Genomic DNA, 24,351 nt, shown 5'->3' with positions numbered 1-24,351 from the left:
CATATTCCCACAGAAGGTGTAATCTTGTTATTTTTATGGCTGCATAGTATTCCATGGCATATATATACCACATTTTCTTTATCCAGTCTGTCATTGATGAGCATTTAGGTTGATTTAATGTCTTTGCTGTTGTGAATAGTGCTGCAATCAACATTTGTGTGCATGTGTCTTTACAGTAGAATGCTTTATATTCCTCTGGTGTATACTCAATAACAGGATTGCTGGATTGAATAGTAGTTCTACTCCTAGCTCTTTGAGAATTCACCATACTGCTTTGCACAATAGTTGAACTAATTTACACTCCTACCAACAGTGTACACGTTTTCCCTTTTCACTGCAACTTGGCCAGTATCTGTTATTTTTTTACTTTTTACTAATACCCATTCTGACTGGTATGAGATGGTACTTCATTGTAATTTTGATTTGCATTTTTCTAATGATCAGGGATATTGAGCTTTTCTTCGTAGGCTTGTTGGCCTGATGTATGTTCTTCTTTTGAGAAATGTCTGTTCATGTCCTTTTCCCACTTTTTAATGGGGTAGTTTTTCTCTTGTAAATTTGGTTTAGCTCCTTGTAGATGCTGGATATAGACCTTTGTCAGATGCATAATTTGCAAATATTTTCTCTCATTCTACTAGGTTGTGTTTACTCTGTTGATAGTTTCCTTTGCTGTGCAGAGGCTCTGAAGTTTAATGAAAGCTGACTTGTCAATTTTTGCTTTTGTCGTGATTGCTTTTGGTGTCTTTGTTATGAAAATTTTGTTCATTCCTATGTCCAGGATGGTACTGCCTAGGTTTCTTCCAGGGCTTTTTATTTTTTTTAATAGTTTTGGATTTTACATTTAAGTCTTTCATCCATCTTGAGTTAATTTTTGTATATGGTGCAAAGAAGGGGTCCAGCTTCAATCTTCTGTATATGGCTAGCCAGTTACCTAGCACCATTTATTGAATAGGCAGTCTTTTTCATGTTGTTTGTTTTTGTCAGCTTTGTGTAGCCTTATTTCTGGATTCTATTCTGTTCCATTGGTTTATGCATCTGGTTTTGTACCAGTGCCATGCTGTTTTATTTACTGTAGCCCTGTAGTATAGTTTGAAATCAGGTAACATGGTGCCTCCAGCTTTGTTCTTTTTGCTTAATATTGCCTTGGCTATTCAGGCTCTTTTTGGTCCCATATGAATTTTAAGATACTTTTTCTAGTTCTGTGAAGAATGCCATTGGTAGTTTGATAGGAATAGCACTGAATCTGTAAATCACTTTGGGCAGTGACCATTTTAATGATATTGATTCTTCCTATCCATGAGCATGGATGTTTTACCATTTGTTTGTGTCTTCTTTAATTTCTTTGAATAGTGTTTATGATTCTTATTGCAGAGATCTTTCACCTCCCTGGTTAGCTGTATTCTGAGATATTTTCTTCTTTTTGTGGCATTTGCGAATGGGATTGTCTTTCTGATTTGGCTCTCAGTTTAGCTGTTGTTGGTGTATAGGAATGTTAGTGACTTTTGTGTATTTATTTTGCATCCTTCAACTTGACTGAAGTTAGTTATCAGTTGGAGGAGCTTTTAGGCCATCTCTCAGTTTCTTACCTGAAGCCATGTGCTTCCACTAGGGCATTTATAGGGGAGAAGACTAACAACAAACTAGCAGATGTAACACAAGACAAAATGAATACAAATAAAATAAATAAAGCATGTGCAGTGCTCGGGTAGAGAGGCACATGTGCCTGTTGGGTCACACAGTCCAGGCTGGGTGATATGTGTGGTCACTATTTTAATGGTTCATTTCACATGCCAACTTGACTGGGCCAGGGGTGCCTAGATATTTGATCAAACATTATTCTGGGTGTTTCTGTGAGGAAATTTTGAATGAAGTTACATTTAAATCTATAGACTGAGCAAAGCAGCTGGCCCTCCCTAATGTGGGTGGGCCCATCCAATCAGTACAAGGCCTCAATAGAATAACAAAAGGCTGACTCTCCCTGGAGTAAGAGCGAATTCCTCATGCCTGACTGCCTTTGAACTTGGACATTGGCTTTTTCCTGCTTTTGCACTTGAACTGAAATGTCGGCTCCTCCTGGATCGTGAGTCTGCTGGCCTTTGGACTGGAACTACTCCACTGGCTCTTCCTTCTTGGGCCTTCAGCTTGTGACTCAATTTGCAGATCTGGGGACTAGCCCGTCTTTATAATCACAGGAGCCTATATTTATGTCTCCTATTGGTTCTTTTCCTTTGGAGAGTCCTGAGTATACCACTGTCATTGCCTCATTGTGTGTCAGGAGTTGTGCTGGGTGCTTTATAGGCTTTGTTCTATTTTTCCTACATTGCTACCCTGGAAGTGAGGCATGTTCTTATTTGCAGATAACAACTGGAGGCTCACCAAGGCCGGTAAAGGATTTGCCGATGTCCCTGGCTGCTAAGCAGCAGAACTGATATTTGACTCCAAATTCCCTTCCTAACTTGCCATACTGGAAGCACAAACCCAGACTCTGGGAGCAAAGAAACAAAGTCGGCTCTTTGCAGGGGGAAAATGACCTAGAAAAGTCCCTTGTGAGGAAAAATAAAGGAAATCATGTGTGTCGGTATGAAAGAGGAAATATAATTACAAATATAGAATAAAGTAAAATAATTATAAGAAAAAACCACGGAACTTCAAAGCAAAACCATGGAAAATGTAGGGAATATAAGCAATCTTTAAGCAAAACATAACTGGTCAAAATTGACTCAAGAGGTCAAAAATATAAAAACACAACTAACCAGAAGAAAAAGCAAAACATTATTAAACGTTTACCAAAATGGGCTGGGCATGATGGCTCATGCCTGTAATCCCAGCACTTTGGGAGGCTAAGGCAGGCGGATTGTTTGAGGCCAGGAGTTTGAGACCAGCCTGAAGAATATAAGGAGACCCTGTCTCTCCGTAAAACAAACAAACAAACAAATAAACAAACTGGGCATAGAGGGTGTGTACCTGTAGTCCTAGCTACTTGGGAGGCTGGGCAGGAAGGATTGCTTCAGCTCAAGAGTTTTAGGCCGCCATGAACCACGTTTATGCCACTGAACTCTAGCCTGGGCAACAGAGCCAGACTGTCTCAAAACAGTAACAACAAACAAACAAAATTTACCGAAGTATTATTCAAAGTGTTTCAGGCTACAAAACTTGATGCAAAGTTCCCCAAATCATTTATCCAAAATAAAGACCAACCTTCATGCTAAGGTTTGGCATTCCGAATACAATGAGGAAAACAATTCATTCGCTTATGAATAAAGATCATGTTCACTTATGAATAAAGATGCTAAAATTCTCAATAAAGTGTCAGCCAATATAATTCAGTGGCATATTAAAAGAATATTATATTATGAGCAAATAATGTGTGTTTCAGGGGGGCAAGAATGGCTCATCATTAGGAAAGCTGGCAGAATTTATTACATCAGCAAGTTAAGGGAGAAAAGCCAGACTTTATATTTGAAAAATGCTGGAGCAGCATTTGATAAAGTTCCACAGCTGTTTCCGGAAAGAAACTACATGAATAGAATAAAAATATTTAGTACAAACTAACAGTAGACATAGTATGAGTTTGGTGCAAAAGTGACTATGGTTCTTATTATTGCTTTTAATGGAAAAGATTGTTATTGCTTTTGCATCAACCTAATATTTTACCATGAAACATGAATTAGTCCCAATAAAATGAGAAATAAGACAGGATGGCTACTGTCTACACTGTCCTTTCAAAGTTTATAGCTAATACAATTATATAAGGAAATAAAATTAGTATAAATATTTGAAATTACTGTTTTTTTGCAGATGATATAATTGTAGACGTAGAACATTTAAAAGAACCTACTTACAAAATAGTATTCACAGGAGTATTTGATTTTTGTAAATGGCAATTTATGGATTGCTTGAATATGTACTAAGTACAAAGACACCAATAGCTTTCTTTTTATTAGAAATAGGCATGAATACTGAAAAATATTTCATTTATAACAGTGATCAAAACTATAAATACAAGAAATTTAACAAGAAAAGTACAAGACCCATATGGAAATGATTGTAAGATTTTAATTAGAGAACAAAAACTAAAAGCCTAAATAAAAGGAATATGTGGAAAGACATGTACTTCAAATTACAAATTTGAAAAAGACATTCGAATTTTTAAATTTTATATCATTTAAAATTTGTAAAATTTTGAGTTTCATAAAACTTCTATCTTTCCCAAATTAATATTTCAATTGTATAAAATTCCAATCCTTTCTTTAGCAAAGTTTTTCTGGATGTGGATAAAAATCGCCAAGAAATTTTTAAAATGAAGCCTTGGGTGGGATGGAAAATTGTCTTGAGTTGGACGTTTCCAATTGTCTCTGCCCTTCTCTACCCTGCCCAAACCTGACCCCTCTGACTGTGTCCCTAGCTCCCTCATCCTCTTATACCTGGTTGGATTTGGGCAATGGGTGGTACTGTAAGGAATAGGGGGGCAGGAGGAGATCAAGTCAGAATGTTTCCTCCCCAACTCCTTCCCTGGTTACAGTGGATTGCTTCTTTCTTACTGAAGACCACAGTTCCTGGCAGAGAGCACTTTCTGTAGAACTCTGCTCCCCAGATTCCAGAAAATGCTTCCTCCCAGAGGTGTGCTGGTAACTGTTGATGGGCAAGCTTTGGGGGCATGAAGCTCTGATGTACAGCATTTGCCGATTTCGTTGGTGTAAGTATTCCCAGCATGCTGATTTAAAGCTACTAATGTGAAGTTGCGTGTCTCTAACGACTGGCCCCTGCCAGCTAATGTGAGCCTTCTTCAGCACACCCTAGGGACAGCTCCCTCTGTCACTGGCCCTGACATACTGCCCTACTCCTTGTTGGCTTTCATAAAGCTTGTCCATCCCTTCTCTGTTGTACCACTTGAGTAGACTGTTTGCTTCCTGCTAGGACCCTAGCTGATGAATTACTAGAAAGTTAGTCAAAGAAAAAGAAGAACAAATAGATTAATAGAACATTATAGGCACTCCATAAATTCATCTGAGTGCATTTGGGAAATGTATGTGTAGGTATTTATATGTATACATTTATGTATATTTATTTTAAATATATACGTAGGTGGCATTTATATTCCACAGAAACAGGCTACTTCATTTACAAATGGTGCGGACACAAGAGTCTGTCCATTAATAAGAAGGTAGGTTAGACTCTACCTCATACTATTGTATATAAGAAAATAATTCTAGATGGATCAATATCTAAATGTAGGAATACAACAAAAGCATTTGAATACTATGTCAGAGAATATTTATATATGCTCAGGATCACACGGGGGGTATTTGCAACGAAAAATGACAGGTGAAGATATAATGTCCCTACTCTATTGAGAGCTCCTAGAAACTGGCAAGGAAAAGATAAACATTTAAATAGTAAGATGGGCAAAGTGTATTCACAGAATGACCAATATGCCTGAAAACATTTGTAACCTTGCTCATGGTCAAAAATATCTAGATGGTAATAGAATATTTTATACTCCTTTGTTGATAAAAATTGAGAAGATTGACAACATTCCAGGTTGGTGAAGATGGGAAGGAACTGTCATACCTTCCTGGTGAAATGTGAATTGCTACAATGATTCTTGAGGTATTGTTAGAAAGTATTATTAAATTCAAAGTATTCTGAAAGTGTTATTACATTTTAAATGCTTGGCTAATTTTTGTCTTTTTAGTAGAGATGAGGTTTCACCAATATTGGCTAGGCTGGTCTTAAAGTGCTGACCTTAAGTGATCCACCCAGACTCCAGCCTGGGTGACAGAGATACTTTGTCCCAAGGTATCTTGAGACAAATAAATAAATAAATAAATAAATACAATGCTTGGAACCTTTGACCCAGAAGTCTCACATTTGGAAACCCATCCTGCATAATAAGTTATCCTACATACCACATAAATAAAATTATCAATACGGGATATATCACTAAGGATTCTTATTGCAGCATTGATTATACAGACACAAATTGAGGACCAGCTAAATGCCTTGATGGACACAGTGTAATAATTTGATAAATTACATTTTATTCATATCATGTTGTAGTTTGAATTGGATCAATATATGTCAGCCTGGAGAGGGGTCCGCAATGCATATGATTAATCAGATTTTGGAAAGGGTGAGAAACCTATTTATGTGACTGTTTGTTGGCATTTGTTTGTATAAGCATGGAGGGAAAAAAGTGTATGGGAAGATTCTCACCCAGCTGTTAAAGCTGAAGGTGTGAATTGTTGCTGTTTTAACTAATCTCTGTTGATTGATTTGTTTCAAACAGTGTGGACTCGTTTTGTTGTTAGAAAGAAAAATACAATTATACATATAGACATGCTTACACACACACATATGTTAAAAGAAACTTGAAATAAGTGTTGCATAAACTTCGAGTGCATCAGTGTAGTATATTACATTTAGCCAGTTTTCTATTGTTAGTCATTTAGTTGATTTGCAAATTTTTACTTTTATAAAAATAGTGCAATAGATTAAATTTGTGCATTTATCTTTGTATATGTCATCTATTCATTCAAATTGTCATTCAATTTGTGCCCATTATATACCGGGTGAGGGAAAGACAACCCTCATAGGATTGCCATTCAGGTTGTGAGGCACGATTTAATATATAACTCAAGATTTATAAAATACTGTGCCCAGCAATGAAGAATAATAAAAGTGAGTAAGAAAAGAGAGTGATGGGAGAGAATGAGCAGAAGTTTGCTCTTTTAGATAAGCTGGTCAAGGGAAACCTTGATGACAAGGTGACATTGGAGCAGGAACCTGAAGGAAGACAGGTAGTGATAGCAGTGTTCAAATATATAAAGAAGAAAATAGAAATAATTCATAGTCTTTCTAGCCAGAGATGCTTTTTGTTTGTTTGTTTTGAGACAGAGTTTTTTTTTTTGTTTGTTTTGTTTTGAGACAGAGTCTCGCTCTGTCACCCAGGCTGGAGTGGGGTGGCGAAATCTCAGTTCACTGCAACCTCCACCTCCCGGGTTCAAGCGATTCTCCTGTCTCAGCCTCCAGAGTAGCTGGGACTACAGGCAGCACCCACCACCATGCCCAGCTAATTTTTATATTTTCAGTAGAGGCGGGGTTTCACTGTGTTGACCAGGCTGGTCTTGAACTCTTGAACTCAAATGATCCACTCATTTCGGCCTCCCAAAGTGCTGGTATTACAAGCATGAGCCACCACACCTGAACACTTCTATGCAACATTTTGATGTTTTCTTTTCAGTTATTTTCTATGCAGTCTTTTTTAAGCATACAATTTAAATGATGCAGTATATAAATTTTTATATTCTTTTTCTCTCCTTCCCTCGGACTTTATATTGTATTTTCTTGTGCTCTAAATATGTCTTCTGATGATTTCCTTAGGATGATTCCCCGAGTTTGATAGTCACTCTCCAGAAATAGTGTACTATTTTACCTTCCCGCCACCAGTAGAGAAGACTTCCTGTTTCTGCACATTTTTGCCAACACTGTGTACGGGCTCTTTAAAATTTTTGTCATTACTCAGCTTACTGTTTTTGTTAAAAAGAAAGAAACAAATTTCAGGGTTGCTTTCCTTCTTTCTTTGGTTATTTGTAGAAGTTAATAACCCCCTCATTCCCTGCAAAAGAAAAATACAGACACGTTTAGAAAATCATTTATTTCTTCTGGCAACAAATATTCAGAGCTTCCTTTGTGCCCAACATTGCATTTCTGCAGATGGGGGTCATGGAATTGCAGTGTTAAGAGAGAATGGAGAGATCTGGTACAACATCGTTTTGCAGAGGAAAAAATGCAAGCCCAGAGTCCAGGGGTTTGCCCAAGTCACATAGTGAATTAGTTGACGGTCTGGGACTAGAACTTGGGTCTGAATGCTCTCTTTAGTATAAAACACTGCTTCTAAAATCAAAACAAAGATCACTGTGGCCTATTTAACTGGAAAACTATGATTTCCAGGGGCGTGGGGGTGGGCTGGAAGTGAAGTTGGAGGGATGGAAAGTGGTGAGCCAAACCTCAGTAGCTGTGGGGAGCAGGCTCTGCGGTGCAGAGGGGCGGCTGCAAACGTGACATTCTGCAGTTGATCCCCAGAGTTTGGGGAGAAAAGTAAGCGTCAGGAAATTAGCTCTGTTGGCTGTCTTTGTCCTTCTGAACCTCTCACCCTACTCCTTCCCCGCCCCGCCAGACCCATTTCAGAAATCCGGTCCCATTTTTCTTGCCTCTGACCCTGGTGGCTGAAGTTTCTCTCGGTATCATAAAACCTAGGGTTGTAAAATTCATATTGTAACTCTAAGAGCCACATCTGTTTTAATCATTTTTTTTCCTGTTTTAAGAACACAACGGGATTTTAATGGCAGCAATAAAATGGAAAAGTTGAAGGAAATTATCACAGATTTGTAAAGCTATAACGCAGGTTCCTGGGCTCATGTGAGCAGTCAAATTACAAAGAAACAACCCAATTGCTTTTACTGCAGGCAGATCTCTGGTTTAAGCATTCCTCAGTTTAATCTATTGATGAGGATTAGCATTTTATTCACTTCGGCACTCATAAGAGCCTTGGTACATATTATCCAATAGGCCAGATTGGTGCGAATCGTGAATCTCAGAGATGCAGAGAAATCCAGAGAAGTAGCATGAGGCAAAAAATATTGGGTCTTGCAAGTCAGGCAGACCTGGTTATAATCCTGAGTCCATGTTTAGCTGGATATGTGGCTTTAGGTAAAGTCCTACTTTCTCTAAAGTTTGCCTTCTTTTTTTTTTTTTTTTAATATAGTGATATATGAGCAAGTTTTGCAGTGAAATTATAGAAAGAAATCACTCAGCGTGAAGCCAGGCAAACAGTAGGTGCTTACTAAATGGTTGCTGTCATCTGGTTCTCCTTATGATGAGTAAGTTATTTGAAGCAGCCACTGGTGCTACTCCTTCTCCATCCTCTTGTGCCGTCTTCCTCTCACCAAAAATGCTTACTGCAAACACCTGCACTTCTCCACCTGAGGCTCTTTTTCTGGCCCCTGGAGCAGGTTTGGCTCCTGCTCAGAGCAAGCCAGAAGTGCTGATGGGTTCATGCCCCAGAAGCGGCTCTCAACCAATCATAAATCGGGGGTAGAGGATAAATACCTCCACTCCCTCTCCCCACAGGTGGGATCACTCGGAGGCACATATTTTGCTGCCTCCCCAAGCACCCCAGTGGGATTAAGCTCTATTTGTTCACAGTGAAAACCTGCTTGGTAATATACTCTGTATCGGTTTCCTTTTCTTCTGCGTCTTATGGACAAGGAGAAAGAGATGAGAAGGAGTAGGTGAGGGATGAGGAAATGGTCCCTCAATGCTCTAGTGACTTTTAATTGCCAGTACCTGCATCTTTACCTGGGGTTTCTTCTTCCCCTGAAACTGGAAGGACTTGCTTCTGGCTGGAAGAAGTGCCCACAATTCAACACTGCATCCCCCTCCCCAGTACATCTCAACCAATGACTCTCAAGAGTTAGTGTATCAATATCCTAGCTCCTTCAAAGTGTGGGCAGAATAATTCTGAGGTGTGTGCTTTGCACTGTTCCCCAGTTTGTTGGAGGGATGAAGATGTCTGTGGTCACCTGTTGCAGTGGCTGACTGCACACTGTATCTGCTGACTTTTCTCCTCTGTCTTCTTTCCTGCTTCTTCTTGAATTATCACCTCCCATCTCTTAAATAAACTACATACCCTTACATCCCTTTCTCAGTGACTGCTTTCAGGAAAATGGAAATGTGAGATATCTGATATTTGAGTGATGAGGAGAAGTCAGGTTTGAAAAGAATTGGGTAAGAGTGGAATAAAAATGGTGCATAGATGTTTTAATTTATTTATTAATTATTTAGTGATGCCATTTTCTGAGATGTGGAAGACAGGGGGAATAGGAAGGAACTGAAGATCACAGCATCACAGTTAAGAGCATGGACTCTGGAGCCAGACCCTTGGGTTCATGTCTCAGCGTTGCCGTTTAACATCTGCAGGAACTTAGGTAAGCCACTGAGTCCCTTAATGCCTCAGTTTCTTCATCTGTAAAATGGAACTGCAAGCTGTACTTCGGGGGGTCCTGAGGAGGACTGAGTTACAAGCACCTGGAACTGCCTCGTGTGGTAAACACTGTTACGATTACTACTAGTAGTCTTGTGATTAGCATTACCGCTTTAGACATGTTAAGATTGAGATGCCCACTGACATCCAATTATATCTGGCCCAAGTGCTCCCTAGTCTCTGGGGACAGTGTGGTGAGATAATAACAGACATGAAAGAGTCTTGGAAACTTTGTTTACCTGTCTGTCTGCCCCTTTGAGCTCCAGAGACCATGACTAACTCGTTTGGTCCCAGGGTTTGACTCAGGGCTGCTCAGAGTGGTGACTTAGGGTAGCCACTGAGGACAGAAATAAATGAAAGAATGAGCATGTCTTGCTGACCACAGGTAAGGGAACATTCATGAGATTATTTCTGTAGGAGTCCCAGATCTAGTCCATGGAGGAGCTGCTGTCATTGCCCCCAAGGCAGCTCTAGAGTTTTTAGAGTTCGTCTACCCCAGAGTTAAAAGGCTTTCCTGAGAATGAATGCTGGGGCTTTGCAGATCTGAGATAAGGCATCTCTCAGAGTCTGCAGTAACCTGAGCCGCCCAGTCTTGGCAGAGGCGTCTGGGAAGCTCTCACAAGAAAGGGAGGACAGAAAGCCAGGCCAGGTAGGCATGCCAGCTCCTGGCTCCTCCCAGATGAGGGCCCAAATGTGGGGATAATGACCTTTTGCTGAAAGCAGCTTAATCCCAAAAGGTGCTTGAAAAAACGGAGCCTACTGTCAGTGGAAGCATCAGTTGGTGCCACCCTCTGCAAAGGCAAATTAATGATACCGGCACCTTGTCGAGTCATTTTGGAGCCTGAGGCCAAAGGGAAAATGTGCAGGCTTCATATATATGACTTAAAAATTTATTATTTTTGAGACAGGATCTCACTGTGTCACCTAGGCTGGAGTGCAGCGGCTCGATTGTGGCTCTCACTGCAGCCTCAAGCAATCCTCAGCCTCCTGAGTAGTTGGGACTACAGACATTTGTAACGATGCCCAGTTAGCATATATATATATATTATATAATATTTTAGTCTATTTGTTTCACAGTTAATTCTTTCCAGAGGTGTATTTTGAAAATATTAGTAATGAATTTGCTTCCATTGAAGCCAGAAAAATAAAATTAATACAAATTCTGTTTGGGATATAAATAAAATAAAACATAAGTAATTCTGTGTGTTTTAATACACTTACTTTTAACTTTTCAATATATATTTTTCAACTACTTTAATGATCTGGGAGAAAATTACCGTTAAAGAATACATTAAAATGTGTACATAAAGGCACACTTTTCCTTTGGCCACAGGCTCCATGAGGACAATATGGCATTGTCAGAAGCTGTCTTTAAAATTTTGATATTTTGCTCATGGATAGTTTTTAGCATTAATTTTGATTTTTTAATAAATATTGCAACAATTTATCTCAATTACTGAGTTTTGAGGCATCCTATTACATTTTGTGCCAGAATGCTTCAGTCACCTCACCCTACTTCTGATCCCGCTTGTGCCAAACCATATGGGGCCTTACCCAGCAAATACCACCCCTAAGGCTTGACACGAGGGGAACTGTCACTCCAGGCACAGAGGAGTGAGTTCAAGAGTGCTTGCTGCAGCATGGGAACCAGCCCCAGCCCTTCCTAGAAGGGGACCACTTAAATGTTGCGATAGGGTGGCATATTCTACAGCCGTTAAAAAGAATATGACTTTGAATTTTCCAACACAGAAAACATCTAAGAAATATCAAGGAAGAAAGTTACAAGACCATACCTACAATAAAGCTCCTATTTCTATTTGCACTGTTGGAAATGTTTTTTGTTAATCTCACAACTGTCCTACAAGGTTATAGATAAGGAAACTGGATTCCAGAGAAGTTAAGTATTTTTCCCAGGGACACACAGCAGGGAAACAAGAGGCAGGTTTTTCAGCACAGAAAGTCTAGCCCCAGAGTCCAATATTTCAGTTTCTAAGTGAAACTGCTTCTATTTGATTCTGGAATCTATATTTGTGTGTGTGTGTGTGTGTGTGTGTGTGTGTGTGTGTGTGTGTATATATATATATATATAATGTAGAAAAAAAAATGGGGCAGCTGAGCACAGTGGCTCACACCTGTAATCTCACACTTTGGGAGGCCAAGGCGGGTGGATCACTTGAAGCCAGGAATTTGAGACCACCCTGGCCAACATGGTGAAAACCCATTTCTACTAAAAATACAAAAATTAGCTGGGCGTGGTGTCTCGTGTCTGCAATACCAGCTATTTGGGAGGTTGAGGCAGGGAGTGAGAGGTTGCAGGGAGCTAAGAACAGTCCACTGCACTCCAGCCTGGTGACAGAGCGAGACTCCATCTCAAAAAAAAAAAACAGAAAGAAAGAAAAAAAGAAGAAAAATATTTACTAGGTGTTTCCTGTTTGTCAGTTCCTAGGCTAGTTTCCTGCATTGTCTCATTTAACTCCTGCAACCGCCTTTTATTACACCATTCTACAGATGAGAACCGATGTTGGCAGGGGTGAAGTGACCTGATCAAGCTCAAAAGAGCTCACAAGAGATGGCGCCAGAGCTCAAACTCAGATTTCCCAAATTAAGATTACACTGGCTGAGCCCAGTGGCTCACGACTATAGTCCCAGCACTTTGGGAGGCCCAGGCAGGAGGATTGCTTGAGTCAGGAGTTCAAGACCAGCCTGGGCAACGCAAGGAGACCCCATGCCTACAAAAATAAAAAAATTAGCCAGGCATGGTGGCACGTGCTTGTAATCCCAGCTACTTGGTAGGCTGAGGTGGGAGGATCACTTGAGCCTGGGAGGCAGGAGTGAACAGTGATTGCGCCACTGCACTCCATCCTGGGTGACAGAGGGACACCCTACCTAACAGCAGCAACGACAACAACAACAACAAAAGGGACGCTGAACACATCCGTCTTCCTGATTGCTTTTCTGTAGCATGTTTTTAACGGTTGTGTCATGTCAGCGCCCTGCAGAATCGCAGCACACGTTTTCTAGTCAATCCCCTGTTGCTGGGCATTTAGGTTATCAAGCTACTATCCAAAAAGGACTCCCTCCTTTTGAAGTGAGAAGGACTGGGGCATGGCTGGGTCTCGCTGCTCCTGGTCATTTTCTCGGTGGCCCCTTAGCGAAGCGTTCCAAGTTGGAACGGGAACCGCCTTGCGGTGAGGGGGGCCCCGCTCTGGTCCCGCCTCTGGTCCCTGGAGGGGCCTCTGGTGCCTGCTGCTCCCCTCGGCGCCATCTGCGCCGCGCAGGTGTGCCCGGCCCCCTGTCCAACCTGGGGGCTGTGAACACTGGGCTGATTGTGACCCCCGCGAGCCCGCCGGGCAGCTGCGCCCGAGCTGCCATCTGCGAGCGGGGCTCTGCATGGAGAGGCCGGGGGTGACGCAGGGAGGAGCCGCCGGGACGTGCCCTAGCCGGGCCCCATTCAAGCGCTGCCAAGGCCTAATTGATGAGAAATGGCCCCGAGCAGGTGCGAACCTGTCTCCCGAGGCGGCGGGGCGGAGGGCGGGGGCCCGGGGGTGGGGGCGGCTGCTTCGCGGGGAGCGCAGCTGTCGAGGGGTCATTACCGTGGCGGCCTCCCTGGGGCTTTCCAGTCTGGGGCTGCGGTGGGGCTGGAGACAGAGAACGAGGGGGAAAGGTGGGGGCGAGGGGCGGGGCGGGAGCCCCTCAACCCCTTTGTCGCACCCCAGGGTCTCCCCGGGCCAGTACCTTAGAGTTCCAGGCGGCCCCTTAGCTCCTGTCATCGCTCTCGTTGGAGAAGCCTGCGGCCAGGCAACACCAGCCCCGCACCCAGGAACACCCAGCTAGCGGCAGCTCCACCAGGGGCTCCCCGTCCAGGGCTGACCCCACGAGGCTCTCAGCAGTGGGGACCCACTCCTTCTACCTCCTTTTTCTCTGCTCCAGTTATGGATAGATCAGGTTGGTGCAAAAGTAATAGGTGTTTTTTGTCATTACTTTTCATGGATTTGCACCAGCCTAACAACATGTAGTAGAGTTTTGAAATGTTAGCCTGTTTTCCGTGTTTACATGAACGGCATCAATCTCTCAACAACTCTCCACCTAAAAAAAAATCAGTCAAAGCGCAATCAAATTGTGCTTTTGCCTAAGATGTTTACAGGATGGGTTTGTGCGATTACAGCGGCCTAGAACCCTGCGGAAAGTGTGTGCAGCTGCACGGGGCGCCATCAGTCTCCTCTCTCTGTACCTGGTGAGACTGCTCTGTGTTTCAGCAGCTCCTCCGTCCTTCAGACTGAGAAGAGAGCTCGTTGAGATGTAATTTCCAAAGGCCCAACTCGAGGCCTTTCTCAGCAGTGAAAGTCCAAGATGAGGGGTCCTCCGCGTTCCACCCTTCCCCTCTCAAACACCTTCTCACTCACTGCCCCAGAGGCTGTTGGATTGGATTCCCCTTCTTAGTGTCAGACACTTTGCCAAGCTTTCACCTGCCGCGGCCTCGCACTGTAGCAGCCAGAGTAATCTTTGCAAAATGAACGTTGGAGCTCATCCCTCAGTGCTGAAAACCCTCCAATAATTCCTGTTCCAAAAGAATGAAATGCTGATCCTCACCATGGCCTATGGCCCTGAGTGGTCTCCTTGGGAAACCTCTCTGCCCTTATTCTGTACTCCCGTCTCCCTGGAGCAGGCCGATCGTGCCATGTTCCGGCAGCATTTGATAAACAGGTGTGGACTATGTGCCAGGCACGTCTCCAGGCTCTTAGGAAAGAGCAGCGAACACAATAGACAAAAATGTCTGCTTCATGGGCTGGTATTCTAGTGGGGGAGACAGACAAGAAACAGACAATTAAAATATATACTGTGACTGAATCTCAGGCCTTCAAAATTATCATAGTTGTTTTTTCCCTCAGGGCCTTCCCACATGCTATTCCTGCTGCCGGGAACACCATTCCCCAGAAATCGCCAGGCTTGGAATCTTCAGATCATTGCTCACTGTTGCCTTCTCAGGGACGCCTTTCCTGGCCATGCTATTTAAAATCACGGTTCATGCTGGAATTAGCTATTCGTTTAATTCCGCTTTGACTCCACAGCGCTCATTGCCATCTGACGTAGTACCTATTTGTTTGTTTTTGTTAGCTCTACCAAACACTTGTGTTAAGCACACTGCTGAACTGCATTTTCCAGCATTGCTTGAAACTGGGCATGACACTGTAATTGAGTTCTGAATATGGTGAAAGTCATGGACGCCATCTTTAGTCCTGGGCTACCAAGCCTCCTGTAGGATCCTCCACACTTAGTTTCCTCCCTAGTCACCTGTGGGTGCAGAGGATCTGGAAGAGAACCCCTGAGGCCCTGGATTAGGTGTTTTGTGGGGTTTTTCTTGGACAGAGTCTTGCTCTGTCACCCAGGCTGGAGTGCAGTGGTGTGATCTCAGCTCACTGCAACCTCTGTCTCCCGGTTCAAGTGATTCTCACACCTCAGCCTCCCAAGTAGCTGGGACTACAGGCGTGCACCATCATGCCTGGCTAATTTTTGTATTTTTAGTAGAGACAGGGTTTCACGGCGTTGGCCAGGCTGGTCTCAAACTCCTGACTTCAGGTGATCCACCTGCCTTGGCCTCCCAAAGTGCTGAGATAACAGGTGTGAGCCACCGTACACAGCAGGATTAGGGTTTTTTAACCTGGACTTTCTAACCTGGGCTCAGTCCTGAGATCCCCAAGAGATCTGTGGCTAAAAGGCAGAGGAGAGACCTTTGAATTTGGATTTTTAAAAAATTTCATCTTTATATTTACCCGCCTTGAATTGAAAATTATCATCTTCTTCAATGATGAATGCGGCCGATAAGCCACAATGGTGGCAGCAAGGCCTGCGACTTTTTCTCCGGAAATCATAAATGCCTTCATATTGCATGACAGTTGCTGCAATGTCTCAAAAATACTGTTTCCAGCAAACTTCTCCCGTAAAGACACAGATAGTAAATATTTTAGGCCCTACAGTTTCTGTCGGAACTATTCAATTCTGCTGTTGTAGCACAAACACAGCCACAGACATTACACAAATAAATGACTATGGTTGTGTGGCAATAAAACTTTACAAAAACAGGTGGCATGTCTACCCAATTTGGCCCGTCTGTAGCAGTTTGCTGACCATAGATTTACACTCATTACTACTTTGAAATTACAGTAGTTATCAGACCTGCCACTATGTCTTGTTATTTAATGTGTTAAAAAGAATTCATATTACTAAGTGATGAATTGAAAAAATACTGGATAATTATGTTTCAATATGATTGGTATTAGTATAGTCCTAGGTTTTTAATTTTTTAATGACAATTGAAGGATTTTAAAGTATTATTCCACAAAGAAGTTTCACCACACTGCCAAAGAGGTCCATGGCACACAAAGGGGTAAGAATGCCAGGCTCATGCTGGCAGAGCCATTGAATGGAAGAACCTGTAGGGTCTCTCAGGCCCTTACCTGCCAACCTGAGCCTATGATGAGAATGAGAAATAAAACTTTTCTTCCTTTTAAAATGAAACGGCTGAGATTCAAGGCTTGCTGGTGGCAGCAGCTGGCCTTCCCTAATACTTTCCAAGGAATGTCACCTCTGGGAGGCCAGGATTTTTGCTTGTGCACTGTCATATCCCCAGTGCCTAGCACAGAGCCTGGCACTCAGTTTGCAGCATGATGAAAGAGGTGAGTAAGGAATGCTCCAGCTCCACTCAGTTTCTGGTCCAACCTGTAGCATCTGATGGAGCCCGAGGGATCCGCAGAGGGATTTGGATGGGGGCAGGGAGAAGTTAAGTTGGTGACAGAGGAATTTCAGGTTGGCAGCCAGTTAGGCTATGTCAGAATTGATGGGGTGGGGCTAAGGGACCAGCCTCTATAGGAGTTCTTTCCCAGGGCCGGTGGTGGGTTGGGGGAGGGTGACTGTGACCCTCTCCACCCTCAATAAAGTCCCTTCATCTTCCTCTTGAGTCTCTATGTTGAACAATGGAGTGAAACTCTGATCTATAGGACAGACTTCTGTCTCATGATGATGGATGGAACACAGTGCCTAGAAACATCAAGACTTCTGCTAAGTGAGGACCTGGTGCCCCTTCTTCTCCACTTCTGGGCTCAGGATATATTTCATCCCTTGAAACTCCACTTCCCTTCTCTGCTTGCTGTGTTCCCTTCTAGCCCTCTCACTTCCCCATCCACCTTACATACCAAGAACCAGCCTGCAGTCTGTTTTCTCCTTCCTCTGTCCCTTCCCCCAGGGCTCTCCATTTGGTCCCTTATTACCTGGCTCAAGTTACCAACCCTTTCTTTACCTCCATTTTCTCAACTGTAAAATGGGGGTGGTAATAACAGTTCCTTCCTTGCAGGGTTGACGTGAGGATGAAATCACCAGGACTCAGCTATGACACAGAGGTAGAGATCAATATAGGCGAACTCCAATTGCTTGAGTATGTATTAGGAAAAACAGAAGAGGCACATCAAAGCCCCGATTTCAAGGGCGTTACTGCTTAGGATGAGGCTGAATTTTTAAAAATAAATCCATTGGAAGGAGAACATTAAATGGATGGTAAAACATTAATGAGGTGGTTTGTGGAGATGAAAATCACCACAAAGTTGAGAAATAGATTGAAGTTTGGGCAACTTCTGGGTGGGAGAAAAACCTGTCTCCAGAGCATTTGCTTCCAGAGCCTGCAGGGGGTGGAAAAAATCGGTCTTGAGGGGAGTCATAATGGTGGGATTTTTAGGCATGAGTGGGTGGTCTTTCCTTTTCAATTAAACCACTGAGGCCTAGGCTTGCTCTCCTTAATGGCCATGAATGATGAGAATGTTGTTAACCCCCCTGTGGTGAGTTAAATAGTGTCTTCCCCAAAAGATATGTCCACGTCCTAACCCTGGTACCCGTGAATGTAACCTTAATTGCAGTAGGGGTCTTTGCAGATGAGATCATCCTGGGTTAGTGTGGGCCCTAAACCCAATGTCCAGCCTCCTTATAAGAGAACAAGAAGACACACAGAGACATGGGGAGGCCATGTGCAGATGGAGGTGGAGGCAGGAGTCATGCGCTCGCAGCCAAGGAGCACCAGGAGCCTCCAGCAGCTGGAAGAGGACAGAAAGGAGCCTTCCCTAGGACCTTTGGAGGGCACAGTCCTGCTGAAACCTGGATTTTGGAGTTCTGGCCTCCAGAACTGTGAGAGAACACATTTCTGTTGTTTTAACCCATCAACTTTGTGGTTATTTGCAGCAGTTCATGTGGGCAGTGGTCTTAAGAAACTTAACACAAAAAAAGCCCTGTTTGTTCTCTCTCTCTTTTTGGCCTAGGATTGCATGGCGTTGGAGGAGAGGAAGCTCATAACCTGGACCCACGTGGAGGCAGATTTCCTGGGAAGTTTATAAAGTTCAAGCTTCAGGGCCCATTGCCTGCCCAGGGGCATTCCAAAGCCCTGGGAAGGGCCCTAACACTATGTGCACGAGGTTCACGCTTGTGAAATTTTTAAAAGAAAGATTTGATCTCCAACCCATTAAGACCACTGTTTCTTTCTGCTCTGACTTTCCCTGCACTTCCCCTTGCATGGAGTGGTGCTGGGATGGCCGTGGGCACTTTTGGGATCTGGCCAAAGGGGGTTTGGCTGCGATTGCCTTCACTTTGGCTACCATGACGTATTGTATGTGGCCTGCAGTTGTCTTGATGGGTAAAGCATTGCTGTCCTTCAAGTATGAGAATGGATTTCTGAAAAACGCCACCTGCCCACTCTGATCTCGACACAGCAGCACAGCACAAGGATGTCATTGATAAACTGGCTGAGAAGAGTTACCAACGCATTGGGTATTTCAGATTAGTTGCTGTGCTTAGAAGACTTGAAATGGCCTAAAATGTTTTACCTCGTGTAGGAAAGAAACTTGATAGTGGTTTTCCTAAATTTGACAACTGCCCTAATAATGTGTGTGCTGTCGGCTGAGCTGTCTTCCTCCCCCAGATTCGTATGTTGAAGTCCTAACCCTAGCGTCTTAGAATGGGATGGTATTCGGAGCTAGGAAAGGTCTTTAAAGATTATGTGTAAATCAGGTCATATGGTGTCCTGAAGAAGAGGAAATCAGGACACAGATATGCGCAGAGGGAAGACTGCGTGAAGAGGAGATGGCCATCTGCAGAGCAAAGAGGGGCCTCAATGGTACTGTGTAGTGATGGCCCTGATGGGTTACGAAGCCAAAAGAAACTTCTAAATAGTCAGGTTTTTTTTCCTGATTAACCTTTCTAAGGAAAAGAATGAATTACCTTTCTTTTCTCTCTGCAGAAAATGATATTGACGAGAAAAGACAAAGAGTCTGTCCAAAATGGGAAAATGACTATCGAGTTTCTTTCTACAGGAGCTACAACATTTCAGGCCATTTCAAATTTTCCTGTGAAGTAACTAAGTAGTCTTTTTTTTTTGGACAGAGTCTTAGTCTGTCACCCAGGCTGGAGTACAGATCTCGGCTTATTGCAACTTCAGCCTCTTCAAGCAATTCGCCCCTGCCTCGCCTCCCAAGTAGCTGGGATTACAGGCATGTGCCACCATGCCCAGCTAATTTTTGTACTTTGAGTAGAGACAGGGTTTTGCCATGTTGTCCAGGCTGGTCTCGAACTCCTGACCTCAGGTGATCCCCTGCCTTGGCCTCCCAAAGTGCTGAGATTACAGTCATGAGCCACCATGCCTTGCCATGAAGTAACTAGTCTTAAATACTTGCTAAATTGATGACTCTCTAAGTATGCCAGATAGTTAGTTGATTAATAAAAATATTGTGTTATTTTTGTGGGATTTTATGGTTTGTGTTAGTAACAAAGTAATTGGTTGTTATTTATTTTTTCTGGATAAATGTTTACTTTCATGCCTAACATTTTATTACTAATTTTGTCTTTTGAAAGATGATGCCTCAGATAGAATAAACTTTAGGCCTGAGATTGAATCTAGCCCCTTCCATTTCTGTCCATCTGTCTCTAGCAGGTCACCATTCTGGGGAGCAACTTCACCCCCCAGAGGAGCCTGTGCTGGCCTCCAGTCACTCCCAGCCTCTCCCCTTTAGACCCTGTTTTCCTGGGAAGTGAGTGTTGAGTGCAGACGGTAAAGATGTATAATTGATGAGCCTCCAAGCCTGGCTGGGCTGAAGAGGTCAATTAATTATTAAATACAGACTGAATGGGAAGAAATTTCATTATGGGGTCATTTAATTAAGTAGCAGGCCAGAGGGACATTTGAGATGAGATTTCAAGGGCTCTCGTTTCTGAGTTTGTTTTTGGACCAAGTCTGAGGGTATGAATAAAGAAGAAATGGTCCTTAAACCTGAACATGTGAGTGAGTGCATCCTCCTCCTCCTCCCCGCCCTGCCCCTGACTTTTGTCCCTCCCTCTTTTGTCCCTCTCCTCCTCTGCCCTTCCTTCCTGCTTTCCTTTCTTTTCTCTCTTCCTCCTTTTTCTTCATTTATTTCACATATATTATTGAGTATCTTCCATGAACTGGGCATCCATATAAATACTGGGGTTTTGGCCGGGCGCGGTGGCTCAAGCCTGTAATCCCAGCACTTTGGGAGGCCGAGGCGGGTGGATCACGAGGTCAAGAGATCGAGACCATCCTGGTCAACATGGTGAAACCCCGTCTCTACTAAAAATTACAAAAAATTAGCTGGGCATGGTGGCGCGTGCCTGTAATCCCAGCTACTCAGGAGGCTGAGGCAGGAGAATTGCCTGAACCCAGGGTGCGGAGGTTGCGGTGAGCCGAGATTGCGCCATTGCACTCCAGCCTGGGTAACAAGAGCGAAACTCCGTCTCAAAAAAAAAAAAAAAAAAAAAAAAAAAAAAAATACTGGGGTTTCAGTGGTGACAACACAGCTTAATTCTGGCAGAGGGGACAAGCAACAGCCAAGTAAAGGACCAAATGCACAAGGAGGCATCACCCAGGTGGCCGAGCTGCAGAGCAGAGTGATGGCCGCCATCGAGAGGGGCTTGCCAGGGAGGTCCCTGTGAGGGGGGAACACTTGAGCTGAGTCCTGAGGTATGAGAAGGAGGCAATTGGGCAATTGGGCAGAAGGACACTCCAGGCAGAGGGAGCATCAGCAAGTGCACGGCACAAGCCAGTGTGCTCCCGGAATAGCCAGGAGGCTGGTGTGGCTGGAACATAGTGATGGACGGGAAGCACGGTAGGATATGAGTTGGAAGAGGTGGGCAGTTGCCTAACAGATGATTGGTGGACAGGGACTTTTTTTTTTTACAGGCCCTGGGAGAAGCTCTTTACCACTCACCGTATTAGTTAGGGTACCATTGCATGCTCTATGTTCAGTGATATGGGATGGAGATCCAACTCAAGCTGTCTCATTCAAACAGGCGATTTTATTGGGTCACGTAGTTGAGACAAACAGCTAATTGGGCTTCGGTCATGGCTGAATACAGTAGCTCAGAGATGATGTAATGAGTTTTTGACTCTCTTTATCTCTCTTTCTTCAACTCTGTCTCCCATTTCAGGGAGTTCCAGGCTATACTCTGTGAGCTTAGAAATCTTAGCAAAAAGAGAACACCTCTCCCTGAAGAGTTCTAGCTAATGTCCTGGTTAAACATTTTATCAAATGGCCTCGGCCAACTGCCCATTGCTGAACCAATTGCTGTGGCTGGGAGTGTAGATACTTTGATCAGCCAGGACTGGACTTGGGAAGAGACGGAGCTTCACAGAGTAGAAGCCAGGGAGGGGCGGATCCCCAGACAAAAACTGTGATGCCATGGCTAGAAGAAGGAATGGATTCTGGGCAGACGTAAACAACAGATGTTCACTTTACCTTTTGGAAAGTCTCTGTTTCTTTGCTGGCAAAGGCTGTTGTTTTGAAGAATCCATCATGAGGCATTATCCCATCTTAACAATGGGCATGCATGAAATGCAGGCATTGACATAAATCCTGATTACACAGGATTAGGGGGCACGAGCTTTGAGTCAGAAAGGCTGCGTGAAAAATTGGGAAGTGCTCAGCCTCTGAGGCCCAACAAAATGGAATTCAAGGTGAAGAGCTTTGAAATGGACAAAGAGAGAAATTACATGTTAACAACAGGAAAATCCCAGGAAAGAAAGCCTAGAATATTAGTCAACAATGGAAACTCAAAATGCAAAAGGTAATAAAAAGTGGATGAAAAATTTCTGATGGGAGGATAGTCTGATGCAGCCATTCTAAAACAGCAGGCACTGTTGAATCTAATTAAGTATATGTAAAAGTATGAGACCCTGCCATTCCTCTTCTGGATGTCAACCACGGGTGGGTTCTCATTAGCGTGCATGAGATGACCTGCACAGTGATGATCATTCTAGCATTAGAGATGAGGGTAAGGGGAGAGAAGTTACCTTGGGGTCCACCACCATGAGGATGCACCCTTGGAGCTCTGAGCAGCAGTGAGGACCATGGATGAGACATCCACATTGCAACATGGAGGTAGTCTAAGAACACTGCAGAGTGCAAGAAGTGAGAGATATAAAGCACAATACCATTTACATAAGATAAAAATATACGTGCACACACGACAATGCAAATCACATAGGAAGGTATGCAAGTCAGAAATATGTAATGCATTACATACATTAGAATGGCTGCCTATGAAAAGGAAAGAAAGTAAGGGAAAAGGAATAAAAGGGAATCAATTGATTAATCTCTCAAGACTGGACCAATGATGATGTGCCAGGACCTGAGGAGTAGGATTAACTCGTCATTCTGCTCTGGAGATTAAAAAAGAGAGAGAGAGAGATAGAGACATTGACAAATCCTCAATCATAAGTGGGAAACAAACACACTGTATCAATCAGGAGTGTGTTTGACTTCAGGTAATACTATCTGACCACTGGTGGCTTAAATAATAAAGGTCATGTCCCACATAAGAAGGAATCTGGAGGAGCTACTGGCATTGGTTCAGTAGCTCAATGTTGTCAGATGTGATGTCACAGTTTTTTAGTCTCTTGGCTTGTCTCTCTGACTTCTTGCCTCATGGTTGCAAGGTGGCTGCCATAATTCCAAACGTCACACCAGATGTCCAGGCAGAAAGAAGGCAGGAAAAAATGAAGAGTAATGACAGTTGTAAATAAACTTTGTGAGGGAAGCACACGTTCTTCCAGCCCTCCCCCATCTGACTTTCCCTGAAGGACCCATTGACTAGCGACCCACCCTGTGACCTTCAGGTACTGTGAGGCAAGAATCTGCAAAGACAGGCTCACACCAGTGATGCTTGAGCTAGCCAGCTGTCACTCAGAGTGGGGAACATTGCTCAATTAACAAGACCTACCAGCAAGGAAAAACGGGGGAAGTAGCTTACACTGCAGACTGGACACTGTTCTAAGCACTTCACACGTTACCCCATTTACTTTTTACAACTATTTTAAAGGTGGGCCCCATTATGGCTCCCACTGTAAGCTGGGGGCACTGAGGGATTGAGATAAGTCAGTGCCTTCCCCAAGGGCACACAGTCTGCAAATGTCAAGCCAGGGCTCGAGTGTAGGCAGCGTGGCACCAGAGCTGCTGCTCAGAACCCCTGGGATGCAGGTGCACAGCACACTGTGCCCTCCGCATCTGAGAAATGACAGGCTCAAAAGTGGCCAGCAGGCGTTAAAGATATGGGGACTTGAGGATCACAGTGAGCATGCTGGATCATAGACATATATGTGTACGTGCCTGGAGCCCCTCACGCTTTCCATGGGAACAATGACAGGACTTTGGAGCTGTTGCATAAAGGAATTGGGCTAAAATGTGTAAAGCGCTGAGAACGGTGTCCAGTCTGTGGTACGTGCTGTGACTCCTGTTCTTCCTTACAGAGGAGTACACACACACAAGCACAAAGTTGTTAATTGTGTTAATTACTTGTTAATTGTATATATAATAATGTTAATTGTATATGTGCATATATGTAGAGAGAACAAAGGCAATATATGTTTATTGGGAAAAAAAAAAAAACCAACAGTTCGGGCACAGTGGCTCACAGCTGTAATTCCAGCTCTTTGGGAGGCCGAGGCAGGTGGATGACAAAGTCAGGAGTTCGAGACCAGCCTGGCCAAGATGGTGAAGCCCTGTCTATACTAAAAATAGAAAAATTCGCCAGGTGCAGAGGCAGTCACCTGTAATCCCAGCTACTCAGGAGGCTGAGGCAGGAGAATTGCTTGAACCTGGGAGGTGGAGGTTGCAGTGAGCTGAGATTGTGCCACTGCACTCTAGCCTGGGTGACAGAGCATGACTCCATCTCAAAAAAAAAAAAAAAAAAAAAACCAGCCAAAATTTAGGTGACATTTTGGGTAGAGTTTGGTCTGCATCAGATACTGGGAAGGGGACAGT

The sequence above is a fragment of the Callithrix jacchus genome, chromosome 5 (genome assembly GCF_049354715.1).
Source record: "Callithrix jacchus isolate 240 chromosome 5, calJac240_pri, whole genome shotgun sequence".
In the NCBI taxonomy this organism is placed as follows: Eukaryota; Metazoa; Chordata; class Mammalia; order Primates; family Cebidae; genus Callithrix; species Callithrix jacchus.
The sequence above is the reverse complement of the archived record's forward strand: the minus strand, read 5'-3'. Positions refer to the sequence as shown.